This window comes from Poromitra crassiceps, assembly GCF_964638095.1.
Source record: "Poromitra crassiceps genome assembly, chromosome: 23".
Classification (NCBI taxonomy): domain Eukaryota; kingdom Metazoa; phylum Chordata; class Actinopteri; order Beryciformes; family Melamphaidae; genus Poromitra; species Poromitra crassiceps.
The window spans coordinates 14000387-14019164 of NC_139639.1; the positions used below are offsets into that span (position 1 = coordinate 14000387).

The following is an 18778-nucleotide window of genomic DNA, read 5'->3' on the forward strand; positions in this document are numbered from 1 at the left end:
AATATGTACTGAGGCACCACGGCTGCAGTGGTGACCTGTGGGGAAAAGGAGAATGGGTGATAAGCTCACCTCTGACATCATTAATAGCAGGGCAAAAGGATTAGTATGAGAAAACAAATGCAGGTCACATGACTTCGAACCAGGAGACAAGAAAGAGAGAGAGAGAGAGAGAGAGAGAGGGAGAGAGAGGGGGGGAGAGAGAGAGGGAGAGAAAGCATGACTGCATGTTAGAGTTGCTCATCATGTCCTCTGCATGCGACGTGCGTCAGCGTATCGCATATTAAACCAGTGGATATTTGAGAAGTGATGGCCAATCCAGAGAGGCCATTTACACCTGGCATTAACATGTGTTTTCTGCCATCAGATTGCAATCTGATTGCAATCTGATGGCAGAAATGGTTGTCCTCTCAATCCGCATAAAGTTGCTGTATCCAGATTGAGAGGACACATTGCATTTACACTTGTGTTCAATTGTGTACACAATGCATCCCTGACCACCTCCGGAGGCGGTTTGGCCGATCAGATTGCAATCCTTCTTCAAAGCGTTTTGGGGGTGTTTACACCTGTACTTTCAAGTGATAAAACACAATCTGATTGCAATCTGATCACAGAAAAGGTGTAAATGGCCTCAGAGTGTCACACACTCGGTTTGGAATTTATTTGTCTACAAACTGCTGACCTTTGTCCTGAGAGGTCAAAGTTCAACAGGTCGGGCTAAGACAGACAGACATTTACATTACATTACATTACGTCATTTGGCAGACGCTTTTATCCAAAGCGACTTACAATAACACATTTTTGTCAGCAATAGAGCAATCAACTATGCAACACAGTCTATGTCTTTGAGTGGTTCTCAAATGGGGGTCCGCGGACCCCCAGGGGTCCGTGGCACTTTGCCAGGGGGTCCGCGAAAAGTTTTCAAGTTTAATTTTTTTTTTTTTTTTTTTTTTTTTATATTAAAAAATAAAATGCTACATGTTAATTATTCCTTCTCAAACTACTTCCTACATGGTGCTAGTCTATCAAAATATCTTGGCTGTCATTGATTGTGTTGCATAGTGGTTTTCTATACTGTTGACAAATTGTGATATTGTAAGTCGCTTTGGACAAAACAAAAGTGTCTGCTAAATGACGTAATGTAAATGTAATGTAATAAAAAAAAAAAATTTTTTTTTTTGCAAAATCTTCATAGTTCAACGAAAATAGTTTATGCTTTAAATCTAAAATGGTTCATGGATTACATTCTAATAACAAACCTATCAAAATAAAAGTCAAGCACGTTACCGTGGAAACAATTAAGCTTAGCCCAAAATCACAAATCAGAATGAGGGGGTCCCCGGTATATTTTCTATCTTGTAAGGGGTCCTTGGCTGAAAAACATTTGAGAACCTCTGGTCTATGACAACTACAACTTCTGAAGGAACAGTGGTACAAGTTTAGTTCAGGTTAGTTTTTTTAAGAGAGAAAGAAGTTAGTTCAAGAAGGGCCCAGATGGAGCCTGAAAAGGTGTGTCTTTAGTCTTTTCCGAAAGATCGGCAGTGATTCGGCCGTCCTGACCGAAGGTGGAAGCTCGTTCCACCATTGAGGTGCCAGGGACGAGAAGAGTCGCGAACGGGATGAGCGACTTTTGAGCCCCCGTAGTGGAGGAGGGGCGAGGCGTCCTGCACTGGTGGAGGAGCGGAGGGAACGGTGAGAGATTTGGAGCCTGACCATAGATTGTAAGTACAGAGGGGCTGTCTGGTGTAGGCTACTGCCCTGTAGACCAGAATCAGTGTTTTGAATTTAATGCGTGCTGAGATGCGAAGCCAGTGAAGGTCCCGGAAGAGGGGAGTGACATGAGAGAATTTGGGTTGGTTGAATACCAGACGGGCTGCAGCGTTCTGAATGAGCTGATGCGGTCGGATGGCTGCAGCAGGTAGCCCAGCCAGAAGAACATTGCAGTAGTCCAGGGGAGAGATGACCAGTGCCAGACAGACTGGATATCAGTGACTTGCCTGAGTCTGAGCGGTTTCCTCTGCTTGTGCATCATTGCTGCACAGTAAGGTGAAGGCAGAGAGGGCTACAGTACAGACAAATTGGGGTCACAGCACAGCGGATACTCGAGAGCTGCAACATGAAACACATGGGGATGGTGGGGGGGGGGGGGGGGGGGGTCGTGTTTGAGAGTTACCCTCCCTATAAAGTGCACCGCACACACTGCCTGCCTTTCCACTGGTGAACCCGAGGCCACCCAAGACACGTCTGCGACTGGCGGCGGGTTTGAATTCGACACTTCCCACAACGACCATTTGATGCCGTAGCCGAATACGAGAAGTGGCCAAGTGGGTAACGTGAGAAGCAGCTGGGCTACTTGACAGATTGCACTTGTGGGCGAGGAAGAGAGCCTACTTCACAGATTGCTCCTGAGGGCGAGGAAGAGAGCCTACTTCACAGATTGCTCCTGAGGGCGAGGAAGAGAGCCTACTTCACAGATTGCTCCTGAGGGCGAGGAAGAGAGCCTACTTCACAGATTGCTCCTGAGGGCGAGGAAGAGAGCCTACTTCACAGATTGCTCCTGAGGGCGAGGAAGAGAGCCTACTTGACAGATTGAACCTGAGGGCGAGGAAGAGAGCCTACTTGACAGATTGCTCCTGAGGGCGAGGAAGAGAGCCTACTTGACAGATTGAACCTGAGGGCGAGGAAGAGAGCCTACTTGACAGATTGCACCTGAGGGCGAGGAAGAGAGCCTACAGTCGCTTTACTTGTTGAAAGAGAAGCGAGCAAAGTGTCCATCTGTCGTGTCGGCCTTTGTCCTCCTGACGCAAGAAACACCCTGCGTACGAGCCGGCCAGCGAGCAGGACAATGCTGGAGATAAGCCTTGCTTCAGTCTATTGAAGGTGCTCCAGCAGGTGATTAATGATATAAGATCTCATCATGGTCTCTTTATCTCACAGTTCACGACCCAATCAGCCACTGTTATCTGACTGCCAGTGAGCAAGGCACTTTTGTGACAGACAAACAAACACAGCCCTGCAGAGAATGACAGGCATGTGAACACTGGACACAAACACAACGCTTACAGAGTACCACACGTGGCCTCCATGAGAAGTTGCATGAGAAGGTGTGTGTGTGTGTGTGTGTGTGTGTGTGTGTGTGTGTGTGTGTGAGCCGCACACACACTTCACAGGAATGAGTCAGTCGGGAGTATCTACTGATATCTATCTGTACGTGTTCCCGATGTTCCCGTCCATTCCGTCACTCTGGGGAAAAAATGCATGTTCATGATGTGATTTCGAGATTTTTATGGTTTCGATTTCGAGAGTTGACATCGGTGATTCCAGGAAAGCAAAAGTTAATTAGCTACATACAGTTCAGAGAAACTGATTAGCACTATCAGGTCATTGTTACATTCCCTCGGTGAACTCTGCGAGCACTTACTCAGTCAGTGCTACTGTCCCCAAGGCCAGGTGACTTCTTTTATGGTGGCTTTATGAGGGGTTGAAGGCCTCTGTCAGTTGCAGAGCGCCAACGGGGACAGAGTGAGGTCACCGAGAGGATGCAACATCAAAACCAGGAGGGACACCGTCAAAACTGAACTACAAACGGCCAAGCAGTGCAAATAGTCAAAGTGCAGTTATAAAAAAATACTTCCTAGAGTTTGTTTCACTTTGAACCTGCTTGAGAGGTACTAAGGTGGGTGGGGTTTACCGCATCAGGACAATTCAGTTAGTGTCTCGTAATCTTTTTTCCAATCACATACTAAATTGACTTTTAAATACTTTCCTGTAATTGTCTAAACTTTCAAGCCCACATTGTGTTGTGTCCTACATGTGGCAAACCCCACCCGTCTAGCAGCTGTGTAGGTTGGGGGGGGGGGGGGCAGACGAAAATATGTGCAAGTACAATACTACAATCTGACCCAGGTCTGGCCCCTAATCCACTGACCCTGAGAGGAGTCAAGCTGAACTTCACAAGTGGACCATGTCATCAGTGGACCATGACATTACATCACCGGGTAAAAGCCCAGAAACGCCTCCAACACAACAAGGGAACAAACCTGACGTCTCTGTTGTCTGATGATGCACTTTTTACATTGAGCGGACGTGCAGGGGAGTCATAAAGTCATCGAGTTTGAAAAGAAACACGATCAAAACAAGTTGGCGTATGCAAACCAATACCGTGTAGCAAAAGATAAGAATAGGAAAATAAAAAACATTTTTTAAGAAAATCCTTGTGTCAGGGAAAGTCACCTGTGGAGTTTTGCTTTTGCTCTTGACACAGGAGCAGCTAGACCAAACAGGGAGGGAGCAGAGAAGAAAACTCATGACTGAACTAAATTCCCCAATAATTTCCATCTTGCATCATTTACAATGTTTCCAATCTTCTGCTGTGATTCTGCGAGAGTGCATTCAATCAAATTTAATTACCGTAAATCAAGCAACTGATTAAAATACATTTAACATGATCACAACACATTTAAACATCCAATGAAACAAAAGTCATCAGAGTCCAAATAATCACTTATGTATACAATTTATCAAGAGGGGCAGACAGACGGTCACACAGATTGACCTACAAGCCGAGACACACACATACACACACACACATGCACACGCACACGCACACACACACACAAACACACACACACACACACACAGGGAGTTGAGGTACTATTACTCAGGATCCAGACGAATGGCTTTGCACCCCTCCACCCCTGTGACTGCGTTCATCTTACACTTTCAAAGAGACGTCGGGCGGAGCGAGAGGCTCCTCGCACCGTGGGTCAAACTGAGGCCACTTCCTGCCGAGGCCACCCCGATTTCCCTCAAAACCATCCTCCCTCCTCATCATCCTCCCTCCTTCTCCTTTTACTTCCTTTCCCTGCCTCCTCCAGCCATTTCTCAGCACAAGTAGGTCAGCCGCGAGGTCACACGGTCTCACTCGGCCTCCTGTCTCACTGGGTCTCCTGTCTCACTGGGTCTCCTGTCTCGCTCTGTCTCCTGTCTCACTGGGTCTCCTGTCTCACTGCGTCTCCTGTCTCGCTGGGTCTCCTGTCTCACTGGGTCTCCTGTCTCGCTCTGTCTCCTGTCTCACTGGGTCTCCTGTCTCACTGCTCTGTCTCACTGGGTCTCCTGTCTCACTGGGTCTCCTGCCTCGCTCTGTCTCCTGTCTCACTGGGTCTCCTGTCTCACTGCGTCTCCTGTCTCGCTGGGTCTCCTGTCTCACTGGGTCTCCTGTCTCACTGCTCTGTCTCCTGTCTCACTCTGTCTCCTGTCTCACTGGGTCTCCTGTCTCACTGCTCTGTCTCCTGTCTCACTGGGTCTCCTGTCTCACTGCTCTGTCTCCTGTCTCACTCTGTCTCCTGTCTCACTGGGTCTCCTGTCTCACTGCTCTGTCTCCTGTCTCACTGGGTCTCCTGTCTCACTGCTCTGTCTCCTGTCTCGCTCTGTCTCCTGTCTCGCTCTGTCTCCTGTCTCACTGCTCTGTCTCACTGGGTCTCCTGTCTCACTGGGTCTCCTGTCTCACTCTGTCTCCTGTCTCACTGGGTCTCCTGTCTCACTCTGTCTCCTGTCTCTCCTGTCTCACTGGGTCTCCTGTCTCACTCTGTCTCCTGTCTCTCCTGTCTCACTGGGTCTCCTGTCTCACTCTGTCTCCTGTCTCACTGGGTCTCCTGTCTCACTCTGTCTCCTGTCTCACTGGGTCTCCTGTCTCACTCGTTCTCCTGTCTCACTCGCTCTCCTGTCTCACTCGGTCTCCTGTCTCACTGGGTCTCCTGTCTCACTGGGTCTGCTGTCTCACTGGGTCTCCTGTCTCACTGGGTCTGCTGTCTCACTGGGTCTGCTGTCTCGCTCTGTCTCCTGTCTCGCTCGCTCTCCTGTCTCGCTCGCTCTCCTGTCTCACTCGCACAAGCAGAAAATCAAAAACAACTTTCAACTGCGGTCACGTGCAATGTGCATAATGTAATAATGTGGTGGGTTGTTTCACACAGCGAGGACAAAAAGTAAGACTGTTAAGACAGACATGCCAGAATAAGAAGAAATGTTCCAAACAACAAGATAAGTGTCTGGTTTGGAAAAAAGGAAAGAGTAACTGCATGGAAAGAGAACATTGGCCATTTGTCGCTGTTGAAGAGGTGAGAGCACAAGGAGCCAGTGTAGGAGAAGCCTTTCTAGTGGAGAAACTGTAACACAGTCACTTAGGCGACTCCATAAATCATCGTCAAACAAAGTGAATAAAGGCCTGGGAGGGGAATGACTTTGAGCCAGTGTGAATGTGCCACCTGATTCAGAGGCTGAGGGGACGCGGGGACGCGGGGACGAGGCGTCTCTGTGGAGCAGAAAGACACAGGCTGCACGTTGTGCATGTCCTGGCCACCTGCTGCGCTCGCGTGTTCCTCACACTGACACAGACAACAACTTCAGGGGCCCCGAGGAGTCACAGAGGCACAAAGAAGGCGGTCGTTACTTCTCACCAGTGTTGGGCAAGTTACTTTCAAAATGTAATATATTACATATTACTGCTAGTTACTTTCATTTGAAAGTAATAAGTTACTTTACGATATTACTGTCTGTGGAGAGTGACTCGTTACTTATTACACTACTTTTGCATTACTTTCACCAAAATAACTGCAGTAGCAGAATGACATCACCGCCAAGGAACCATCCCGAAATATTATTTCAACCGTCTTGAAGTCAGTGTAAAAAAAAAAAATCCAAAATTCTAAATGTTATCCTTTTCCTTGTTACTGTCCATCTATAGTGGTTATTTGCATAGAAACACATCATTTGATTAGGAAATGATTGTATGTTTATTTAAATAATATGTGCTTTGATTGAAAAAAAAAAAAACATAACTCAATTTGTAACTTGTTACTTGAAAAAGTAACCGGTATAATATTACTGCAATCCTATTGGTAATAAGTTACATTACTGAGTTAGTTACTGCTAAAAGTAATATATTACATGTAATATGTTACTTTTGGAATGAGTTACCCCCAACACTGCTTCTTCTCACAGACACCGGCACATGCATTTCTGCAAGCGTACGCCCCCTATGCACATACACACACACTCACTCACGCATAGCTACAGGTGTGGAGTTTGTTTCCCTGTAGGCGCACCCCTCAGCTGAGGCCTCGACGAGGAAGCACACACACACACACACACACACACACACACACACACACACACACACCGGCCTTTGTTTGGGATGCCAGCGAAACTTCCCCACAGACTCATAAAGGGGTCTACAGAAACGCAGGGATCCGTCAAAGTGACATTGTTTTCTCCAGTCTGCAGTTTCTCCCTAAACTCTTCTGACACAACACAGCATTGTTATTATGCAGCGCACCTCCACTTGCCCGTTAGCGCATTACGCCCCAAACCAAGTCAAAGGTAATGAGATCCTGTCTCACCTGCACTGTGCAGGTTGGACTCTATCCCCGTTCTGACAGGATATGCCCATATTAGGCCGGTGTGTGCGTCTTATGAAATGCTGTGCATGTCAGAAGGAGATAGCATCGCACAGGTGAGGACAGTTGCTGTCCTCGTGAAAGGTGCGTCTTCCTGTGAGTGGGAGTCCTTCAAAGTGCGACTTGGCTCGATCCCACGACCAGACTGAGAGGAGGCGTCACGCAGCATTTATACAACTTGCACGATAATGCTGCTATATATGGGCTGCAAAACTTAGTTCAAGTTCAACTTTGTTTAAGTACAGAGAATGAGCCTGGACTCGGTAGAATCAACCATAGAACAGATGGACATTAGGCACAAACATCAACAACAAGAGAGACAAAAACAGATTAGCGAGACACAACAGCCTCCCAAAAAGTCCTGTGAAAAACCCTGGATGAAAAAAAGGGAGAAACCTTGGAGGCGGGCTGAGGCACAGAGGGGATCCCCCACCGGGACAGCTGAGTGGGACGGGCGCTAGGCGCTGCTGGGGAAACAGAGCATGATGGGCAACGACAATCATGAGAATCAAATGCTCACCAATTCCAAATATGTTTTAAAGACAGCAAATTAGGTGAATTCACAGGGAGTACAGTATACTCTCCCTAAGGCAATGCATTGCTCACAATTCAAAACGCCATAATATGTTTCATCTTATAAAACATGTTTTAGTTAGACTATTTTCTATCTTTAAAGCCATTTTATTATTGTTTTATTTCACCAACCCTATGTGGTTTTTACGGCTCTTGTTTCTGTGTTATGTTGTTTTTGGCCCTGCTTTGATTACATCTGAATTACTTCCTGGTCTCTGTAAAGCACTTTGTAATTAGTTTTTTTTACTGTAGAGGGTGCTATATAAATAATGTTATATTGCATTATTATTATTATTATTATTATTATTATTATTATTATTATTATTATTATTATTATTATTATTATTATTATTATTATTATTATTATTATTATTATTGGTATCATTATTATTATTATTAGTAGTAGTAGTAGTACTAGTACTATTAATATTGTTATTAGTTATTAGTTTAACAGTAGACTAGATATCTCAACTCCTCCATATAGGTTAACAACACAGACCAGAGGATCTCAGGAGTCCAGCTCACCTGTTGCCACAGTGTGTTTATGATGCTCTATATGGTTACTGTATAGTCTTTTCCAGTAAGTAAACCCACCTATATCTGACACAGACGCTATCAGAGCTGTCTGATGGAGAGCGACAACCAATAGGTGAAGCTGACATATACAGTATGTCACAGGTGCAAACACACACATAACACACACTCCCTTTCTGCAAGGATACTTCACACGCACACACACCCCAAACACAAACACACAAAAGCATACGATATACAATCACCCCTGTGAGTATAAACGGAAATGACTAAGAATAATGGATGAGGTTACTAAAGACTATGTTAGGGCCACCTGGCACTACCAGAGTGGCAGATGGTGTGTGTGTGTGTGTGTGTGTGTGTGTGTGTGTGTGTGTGTGTGTGTGCGTGTGCGTGTGCGCGTGCACGTGCGTGCGTGCATGTGTGTGTGTCAGAGAGAGACAGAAAAAGAGTGCCATTGTTGTTGTCGAGCAAATAGGCCATTGTGGGAGTGGTTTAGTGACCGGATCAATAACACCTCTTCACCATCACCTTGGTAACAAGCAGACGTCTGAGCTAAAAACATGAAGCCATTTGTATCTACAAGCCACCCAACACATCCTGCCCTCATCCGCTGGCACAGAGGAGAGGCCTGCCACCTGCTACAAGAGATGGACCCACAGCTCAGGTTTGAACATCTCAGGAGGACAAAGGCAAACAAGGAACTTTCACTCACATTACAATCACACAAACCATCATTGATTCTGGCAGCGGGGGGGGGTAGGATGTGAGAAAGTAGACCAAGTGCACCACCATGTGGCAGAAGGAAGAAACTGCAGTTTGCGTAACACCAACAGGTTATATGACAACTTCAGGATGACGCGTCTAAACTGTACTGAGGCCCAAACATTGATGCTTGTCTGGCATTGTTGTATTGTTGTTGTTCTCAATTATTCTTTTATTTTTTACCATCCTTCAAGTTGCACATTATTGTGGCACTTTTTAGTGTTTTGCGTTTGTCTACTAACACCTGGAAAAGAGCATAAACCCACTGCCATTTATTAATGTATTTAATGTTGGACAAAATATGCCAATTCAATTGAATCATTTTCATATTCAGTTTACCCAAAACCTGATTGCTGATCAGCAAGAAAATGTTAGAAAATGGAGAAAACTTTTCAGAGCACCAGCAAATTATCTGAACCATACAAATAAAATAAAGATCAGCTCTGAAAGTATAATCAGATCATGTGCTGTAAGCCTTGATGTGAATGTGCTGTGAGAGATACACTACACAATTGTTCCTACAAACAATTATGAAAACTGTTGGGTGTGTGTTGTGACCGGTTGTGACTAGGGATGGGCATTTCTAGCAAAAACACTATTCGAAATTCGCTGGCCAAATTCGAATTTAATTCGAATTTCGAAAATAAATAAAAAAATGTAAAAAAAAAAAAAAAAAAATTTTTTTTTTTTTTTTTTTACATTTTTAATTTTTTTTACATTGACATTTTCGAAAATAAAAAACAGTTTTGACAATCATGAGTGGTTGTGGTTCATTAAATATTTAGTAGGCTCAGGTCTGAGTGCCAAAGGGGTGCCAAAGTCACCCCCTCTCCCTCTTCATGGGATTTCATCCGCCATTCATTTTTCCATAAACCTTGCTTAAAATGCTTATAGCGATTTGACTATACCGGTACTTAGAATCAGGGGAGACAATGCAACATTTCACTCAAAAAAAAATTTTTTTTTTTTTTTTTTTTTTTTTTTCGAATTTCGAATTTCAATAATAAAAGTCGACCTTGATAATAACAACGATTATTCGAAAATTCGAAATTCGATGCCCATCCCTAGTTGTGACACTGCCAAACATCAGCCACTGGGAGGAAGCAGAGTATCACATCATGAAGTTTTCCTTTTAAAGCAAAAAGACGAAGCTTTTTGGACACTCTATTGATCACTACTGATCACTCTTAGGAAAACATCTCTGTCTTTTCAAGCAGCTCTCTCACTTCTATGATATATAACTATCTATTTCTACAGCTTATTGAATGCAGCGTGGCAGTGTTCAGTAAATGCATGTAACGTGCATGAGATATGAAACCTACCCTACACCAGAGGGGAAGCCGGACACCTACGGTCCGGGTTTTCCATGGAAATCAAATAGGGCTGCACAATTAATCCAAATTTAATCAAAATGGCAATATGCCCTCCTGCGATTTTCAAATAGCGGGAGGTGATGTGTGTCAAAATACCATTTTAAATTCAATATTGTCGTGCTGCCTGCAGAGATGTGCTGGCCTACACATCATATTCTACAGACTTAAGAAAACATCTTTGTTTGGTACAGATCCCTGCAGAAATCACACCATAATCATTTTAATACATTTTCAAGTGAAAAATAAAATAATTATGTCAGAATTATCATTCCTTCCAATATCGCAAATCATATCGCAATTGCTGCATTATCAGTCAAAAATAATCGCAATTAGATTATTATTATTATTATTATTTATAATTTATTTTATTTTATTTCAAAATTGTGCACTGTGCAGCCCTAAAATCAACGGAATATAGCCAAACAGTTACGACTGGATCTCAAAAAGCCATCTTTTCTCCTCCTGGCTGAGAGTTCAGGGTCTATAGCCTGTGCTCGAATTAACATTTACAACAGATTCAATTAGTGAAACATCTTGAGTAGCAAAATAGAATCAATCAAGGGCTATTTAGGTACAAACCCTATCAGAAATCAGAAATAATCCTTAAGAGCTCAAAGAGACTCTGTGAATATGATATATCAGTATGAGCCACACAGTTAGTGGATAAAAGCAGTGTTTTCAGAAATAGTCTGGAGGTTTGTAACATGCCCCGCCCCCCTACACTCGAGCAGCAGGTGGAGAACAGAGTACCTGCATGTGACAGCTTCAACATGGCAGTAAGCTTCACACAATAGATTGTCTGTTGTCACGATAGATCTATGAATAGCCTCAGCTGTCCTGTCCTTCTCGTCCAGTTACACTCAAGTCTCCCTGTCTGTCCACTGTCCTTATGCACCGAAACGCACGCACGCACGTACGGACGGACGCGCACATGCGCACACTCACACGCACACAGTCCTGTGAAGAAGAGCAGCACCAATTTTGATAGCTTCTTGACTTGACATGCAGGTCCTCTAAAACAGTGGTTCTCAAACTTTTTCAGGTCAAGGACCCCTAAACTGACACAAATAAGAGGCCGATTGAATAAGATTTTGTCCCAGGGTCCCATGTTTTATTACAGAAAGTGTATGAAACCCATGACCAAAATAGTCATCTATTCTGTCATTATGTTACTTACTAGAGATCTCTCTCGCACTATGTGCGCTTGATTCCTAGGCTTGCCCGCTGTGCGGGCGAGCTAGCGGCCTTGCCCGCCCTGCAGCTCGCCCGCTGCGCGGCCTCGCCCGCAACTCAGCTGCTGCGCGGCCTTACCTGCACTATTGGCACGCGCAGCGCACAATTGCCCAACTTCGCATCACTGATGACATCACAATTGACATCGAGTGCTCGAGTGACATCACTGATGATGTCATATACATGATGACATCACAATTGCTCGAGTGACATAGACATTGTGACATCATCAGTGATGATGTCATAGACTTTGTGACATCATCAGTGATGATGTCATAGACATTGTGACATCATCAGTGATGATGTCATAGACATTGTGACATCATCAGTGACATCACAATGTGGGAGAAAAATGTAAACAAACAGAGCCCACTTCCTCCCTTTTTGATGATGATGATGATGATGATTGGAATTTTAGTGAAAATAAATGATTTGCCTTTTTGCTCGGGACCCCCTGGAACCCCCTCAATGACCCCTGGGGGTCCCCGGACCTCTCTTTGAGAACCACTGCTCTAAAAACACTGACCTTACAGGATCTCTCTCCCTCCACTGAAAACATTAATCATTAATCATCATTCTGTCGTACGCCGTGTTCAGAATGGTTCACTCATTCACTCAGTCACTGGCCATGTAGTGTTGATGATATAGTGAACTATATGGGGAACGGTCAAACGAGTTTCGGACACTAACTCACTCTTCTTCTCCTTCAGTAAAGACGGCAGCATTACATTGTGGTATATGGGAGAAGATGGGGTACATTCTCTGTTCACTAGTAGAAATTGCTCTGCATTGTGGGTATTTTACAGTGGACTATATAGTGAATCAAATTAACGGTTGAGAATACAATACAACAATATATAGTCCACTATTTCTGTAATAGGGACCGATTTTGAAGACATCTGTCTTGCTCAAACACTATGACACGACATGACTACGACATCCTCAGGAACTCGTGATTTCATCTCCACTTGATTTCATTTTTTTATCCACTGACGTGTGCCACATCCAGTCTGTCACAGCCACATCCAGTCTGTCACGGCCACATTCAGTCTGTCACGGCCACATCCAGTCTGTCACGGCCACATCCTGGCCACATTCAGTCTGTCACGGCCACATTCAGTCTGTCACGGCCACATCCAGTCTGTCACGGCCTGCTGCCGTCTGTTTAGCTTGACACTCTGAAGTTTAGTCACCCTTGAAGCGCTGACTAGCAATCAGCTTCCCTGCATCATTTCACAACACTGACTGTTACAGGGAAAGTTGCAAAACTAACCCCAGATCAGTCTACAAGGAACTTCACCCTTGGCCATAGTTTACATTCTAAACAAGCCTGTCTTATCAGCTTCCTTTCTTTCTGTCCAATCAGAGTTGAGGACCAGCAGCTATGTAAACTTCAGCTGGTTGGCAAACTGAGGCCTACTACTACTCACAACTTGAGCAAGAAGTTCTGCAAGTCTTGTGGATTAAATGGGAATTAAAATAAAGCCCATTTTGTCATCCCCCTCTTAGAAGCACTCTAGCCATGACCCCCCCCCCCCCCCCCCCTCCCCCCTACAGGTTTGGAAGGGTAGGACAGGTCGAAGTGAATTATTCTGCAACTTAAACTGGCCTTAATATAGGTCGTCAAATTTCCTTCTGTTTATGTCCATATATGGTCAAAGAGGTTTTATGAGGATGTGATGACCCTCCCACTCTCCTGGCCCTGTCTTGCAGGAGCCTACAGTAGTGGTTGGGGTTGTTAGGCTGATTGAGTGCACCTGGACTCGGTGTCCTCAAGTTTAAAAGTCTGCAGACCACACTAAAATTCTTTATTTATTTATTTATTACTATATATATTTATTTTTTATTTGTTCATTTCAAAAACCATCCTTTTTTGCAGACAGTTTTGGAAAAACTCCAGTCTGCATCACAACTAGACTTGGTTTTGATTGGCTCCCCTCATTAAATAATTAAAAATATATATATATAATCAGGGTTAGGTTTTTTCTAGTACTGTGTGTGACTGAATGTTCTGCCTGTGAGGATTTATTCAAATTAATTAAATCAATTCCCTTTTAACTCATTTCCAAAGCATCATAAAGAACTCGTTCCTATCATGGGCCATTGTAGATGGCCAATATGGGAGCTTTTAGACAAGCTGTGTGTAGCTGTGAAGAGGAAGTTGTGGTAAAGGAACATTCCAAGGTTTCAGTCTTGGGTGGAGATGCCAGTTCTACCGTTCTGTCTGCGCTGACTACCCTACAGCCAGGAGGGGAGTTCACTCCAGACCAACATGATTACAGAAGCTAGCTGGTACCCTGAAATCACGACAGAGCGTTTACGATGCGTAGCCAGCCTGGGGGAAAGAAGGTTGAAAAGGGGCTCAGTGATGAAAGAGAACGTGTAGAGAGGGAGCAGAGAAAAATGGCGAGTGGTGATACTAGTGATGAATCAGAAAGAAAATCTTGATAACATACAAAAACTTATTTCCCCATCCCCATCCTTGTCTTTTACCTCTCCAAGATAGTTGCTATGACAACACTTCCTGGTTGGTGAACGTGTACATCGGGGGTGATTTGAATCTGATTAGAACATGAGCGCTAAGAGCGCCTGACTTCCTGGAGCCAGCAGAGACCAGAGACTTTGAAGACCTCATTGATCACATGCCTTTTCATGTGTTATAATATTGCAATTTCACATCGAAATGATATAAAAAAAGTCAACGTTGCAACACCCCAGGTCGGATTGGGTTGAAATGTTTCATAGCGGTGGGTTATGATCCGGAGATGGTCATAGGCAGTTTGTACAGTCCTGGAACTACCTGGAAAGTTCTGGAAACCACCTGGATGGCACGTCATTTCCAGCCAAGCAAAAGGCAGAGATGTATTATTGCTTTATGCCTATTTAAACCGGGCGGGACAGGAAAGCAAGTCATTCTGTCGCCAACAAACCAACAGATGGGTGTGACTATAATATGTCCACACTATCTCCATCACTCCTGTCAACTCAGTACATCCACGGTGCTCCTGGGCAGGGATGAATTTAAGCAACAACACATAACATACAGGGAGAGTATCATCTCTCACACACACACACACACACACACACACACACGCACACACACACACACACGCACACACAAACACACACACGCACACGCAGACCACACCACACACACCAACTCACACTTCCACAAATACAGCGGAAGAGCAGAGGGGACTCCACGACATGATGAGGAAACAGAGCCTGTCTGTCTGTTTGACAGAGGCTGCCAATCGGGTCGGGCGGCATTCTGCGTCAGATGTGCTGATCCCAGAACAGATCCTGCGAGTGGATCAGTCACGACAGCATTGGTTACAGCTGTGTGTAGCCTTTCAGCCGCGGCCCACACAGTTCCTCCATTGTTTCCCCAACATCAACTCATATGGAGAGACGGGGAGGGGGGGGGGGTTAAATCCATCCTCCTTCCACCCTAAGCTTTTCTGTGAGGTTACAGTAGACGTTTTCTCTGGACCATGGGGACATTACAGTAGACGTTTTCTCTGGACCATGGGGACATTACAGTAGAAGTTTTCTCTGGACCATGGGGACGTTACAGTAGAAGTTTTCTCTGGACCATGGGGACGTTACAGTAGAAGTTTTCTCTGGACCATGGGGACGTTACAGTAGAAGTTTTCTCTGGACCATGGGGACGTTACAGTAGAGGTTTTCTCTGGACCATGGGGACGTTACAGTAGAAGTTTTCTCTGGACCATGGGGACGTTACAGTAGAAGTTTTCTCTGGACCATGGGGACGTTACAGTAGAAGTTTTCTCTGGACCATGGGGACATTACAGTAGAAGTTTTCTCTGGACCATGGGGACGTTACAGTAGAGGTTTTCTCTGGACCATGGGGACGTTATGTAGAAGTTTTCTCTGGACCATGGGGACGTTACAGTAGAAGTTTTCTCTGGACCATGGGGACGTTACAGTAGAGGTTTTCTCTGGACCATGGGGACGTTACAGTAGAAGTTTTCTCTGGACCATGGGGACGTTACAGTAGAAGTAGCATGCCTTATCTGTTTATCTAACAGCACCGTTGCATAAAACACATCACTCACTGATCTCGAGCCACCACCACCATGGCCCCACTTCCCCGTCCCGACACATGCATCAAACATCAGAGTAAATCCAAATTCAGGCTAAACTACTCACAACTGCCCCCAAACTCTTTCATGTCAAAGGTTACACTTTATACTTCTCTATACGAGTCACATCTCTCAATATCTCAGTGCCAAGTGCTTGTGGACAGGACACCTCACCCCCCCCCCCCCCCCCCGTCCCATCCTCTACTACTAAGGTTATAAAACAACCTCAGCTCTCAGTTTAGTTCAGGAATGAAAGGAGAAATTCTTGTGAAAGTGAACAATACAGGCTTTGCCAATACAGTGGCATAGTGTTTGTTCTGAGGAAGTGCACTGGGCAGCCTGACGAGCAGACTGGACAAGATTAGACAAGGCAGCTTTTCATCAATGACACACCACCTCCATTCATTCATCATAAAACAACGGCATACGACATGACCAGTGATGCCTCGGCACGAGCGTGTGTGTGTGTGTGTGTGTGTGTGTGTGTGTGTGTGTGTGTGTGTGTGTGTGTGTGTGTGTGGCATGCACGAGTGAGGGAGAGTGAGTAGGTGCTTTCATGAGAGAGAGAGAGAGAGAGAGAATGAGATGGAACGACACACAGACACAGAGACAGACTTCATGTACGTATAGGGGCTGGACGATATGGTCAAAATCTGATATCATAATATACTTCTTCATGTCAGTTCATATGATAATTGTTATGATATTAGTATAGTATTAGTGTATTAACAACACTATAAAGGCCACGGTCGGGAAATACTGCCAAGAACACCAGCTTTATGTCACAATGGATTGTCTGCACCTACAAACATGTATGGAAAACTAATGTCCCAAGGCTGTTGTATTCTGCTCGAACAGCAAAGGCGCTGCACAGAGTCAGTGACTGACTGATGCTGTAAATAGTGTCTATTGAAAATATTGTAAATGTATTAAAAATATATCATTGCTACTGATGCATATTTTATAATAATATTGATTTGTCCACGGTCCACCCCTACATGTACGTGCTGATGTTTCTGTTCACGTGTGCGTGATTGTGTCAACTCTCCTGAATAGTTAGGCTACTGTACTTTCTATTTTGTCTGTGTGTCAGTCACAATGCTCCATGATGCTCACTCCAACATGATGGAAGGAACCTGTGGCACATGACATGACAACACACCAAACTGTCACCGTGCCGTGAAGGTGTGGAGAGGAAGCGGGCAGGACGTGTGGGCCCACTCGTGTGGATGGCCCCAGAGAGAGAGAGGAGGCTTTGAAGGCAGTGAATGGGGTACTAATGAGTTGGCCTTATCAATGGCCTGTCTGTATTCTGCCCTGCTCACATCAACAGGCCTGTTGACGCCTCATGTAAACACCACAGGCACTATTATAGAGCATCATACCAGGCCCAGGGCCAGGGCATCATCTATCTGCAATTAGTGTTGGGACTACTACACTGGCAGTGTTGCAAGTGGTTACACGTTAGTGATTGCATAATAGACTCATATGAAGGAAGTAGCTAGTTTACACATCTATCAAGCACTATTCTATAAATAATCTGTTTTCTTTCCAACTAAAAGTCATTATGTAGCAAACAAAGTAGGTGGGGCCTGTGGGAAAATAATAACGACTGGCCGAAGGAGTTAATGTACAAGATCTTCAGCACCAGGCCAGCTCAATCACCTGTTGAATAACTTCGCATTCTCATTCAAATCAGCAGCAATACTCTTTTTCTGTGCACTAACTTATGTCACCGCATTCACAGATGAACAGGGATGAAACATACTGTTGGCCATGTTATGCTGCCCTACTGTAGTCTGTTGCATATCATGTACGGATGAAGACTGTCTGTATTGCTGGCAGCAATGGCACTAAATATGTCTCATTTTTAGAAGACCAGCTGTTGCTTCTGGTGGTGCTATTTATATATAAAGGTGTATGAAGCTCTTACCTGGCCGGGGTAATGTATTAGAGTCAGGTCCAGGCAGCAGCGTCTTCTCTCCTCTCCTCTCACTGAAGCCAAACTGTATCCGTCAACAGACTGGGAGGGACCTTTCCCGACTGTCGCCCACCACGCAATGTCACAACTAATGTGTTGTTTACAGTAAAGACGGATCACACGCACGGCCGATTCGTGGCGCTGTCACTCTCCGCTGCCTTCTTGTCGTTAATCGTTAATACGTGTCGTTTACTTTTTTCTCCGACTTTTTCCCCTGAATGATAAATCTCCTTTCCTTTTCCTCCACTGGAACGCTTCGTGACGAGAACAGCCCAACTTTGTCAGGGGAGGCTGTTCAGCAGCGTCCAGCTAGCCAGAATATATACCGTATATACCGTTTCCGCTTGGGAATTTCAAAATAAAATCTGTATGTACAAAGTTCCAAAGTGAACATAAGGAATATATTTCAGGGGGAATCTGTAAAACGTAAATAATAATATACTTTCTCCACAAAAAGTAGTTTTCTCAATATATATTCACAAAACAATATATAATCAAACTACCTTCCGGTCTTATTCTGGTTGACTTGATGTTTGAAGTAGTTTTGTTATTCTCCTAGTCGCCTTGCAGAGGCGCACTATCCCTACATTAAAGGTAATATGGTCATATTGGACCATAATGTCTCTGCAGGAGCAAACTTGTTGCAAATGGCCTTATAGCCAAGCTCTGCCAAGACAGTAGTGTCTATCAACACAAGACTATGTAGCAAAAATACCCGTACAAAAAAGAACCAGCTACAGTAATCATGTGATAAAGGCACAG

The 18778-nt window shown here is 44.6% G+C and overlaps 1 protein-coding gene across 1 annotated transcript in view; it reads right to left on the reverse strand.

Moving 5' to 3' along the window:
* The window catches only part of gng12a (guanine nucleotide binding protein (G protein), gamma 12a), a 37760-nt gene extending 19512 nt beyond the window's left edge, over window positions 1–18248 (reverse strand). The window contains exon 1 of the mRNA XM_083659806.1: window positions 17969–18248. The gene's annotated coding sequence lies outside the window, so the exon portion shown is untranslated. The remainder of the gene's footprint in view (window positions 1–17968) is intronic.
* Between the last annotated feature and the right edge of the window lie 530 nt (window positions 18249–18778).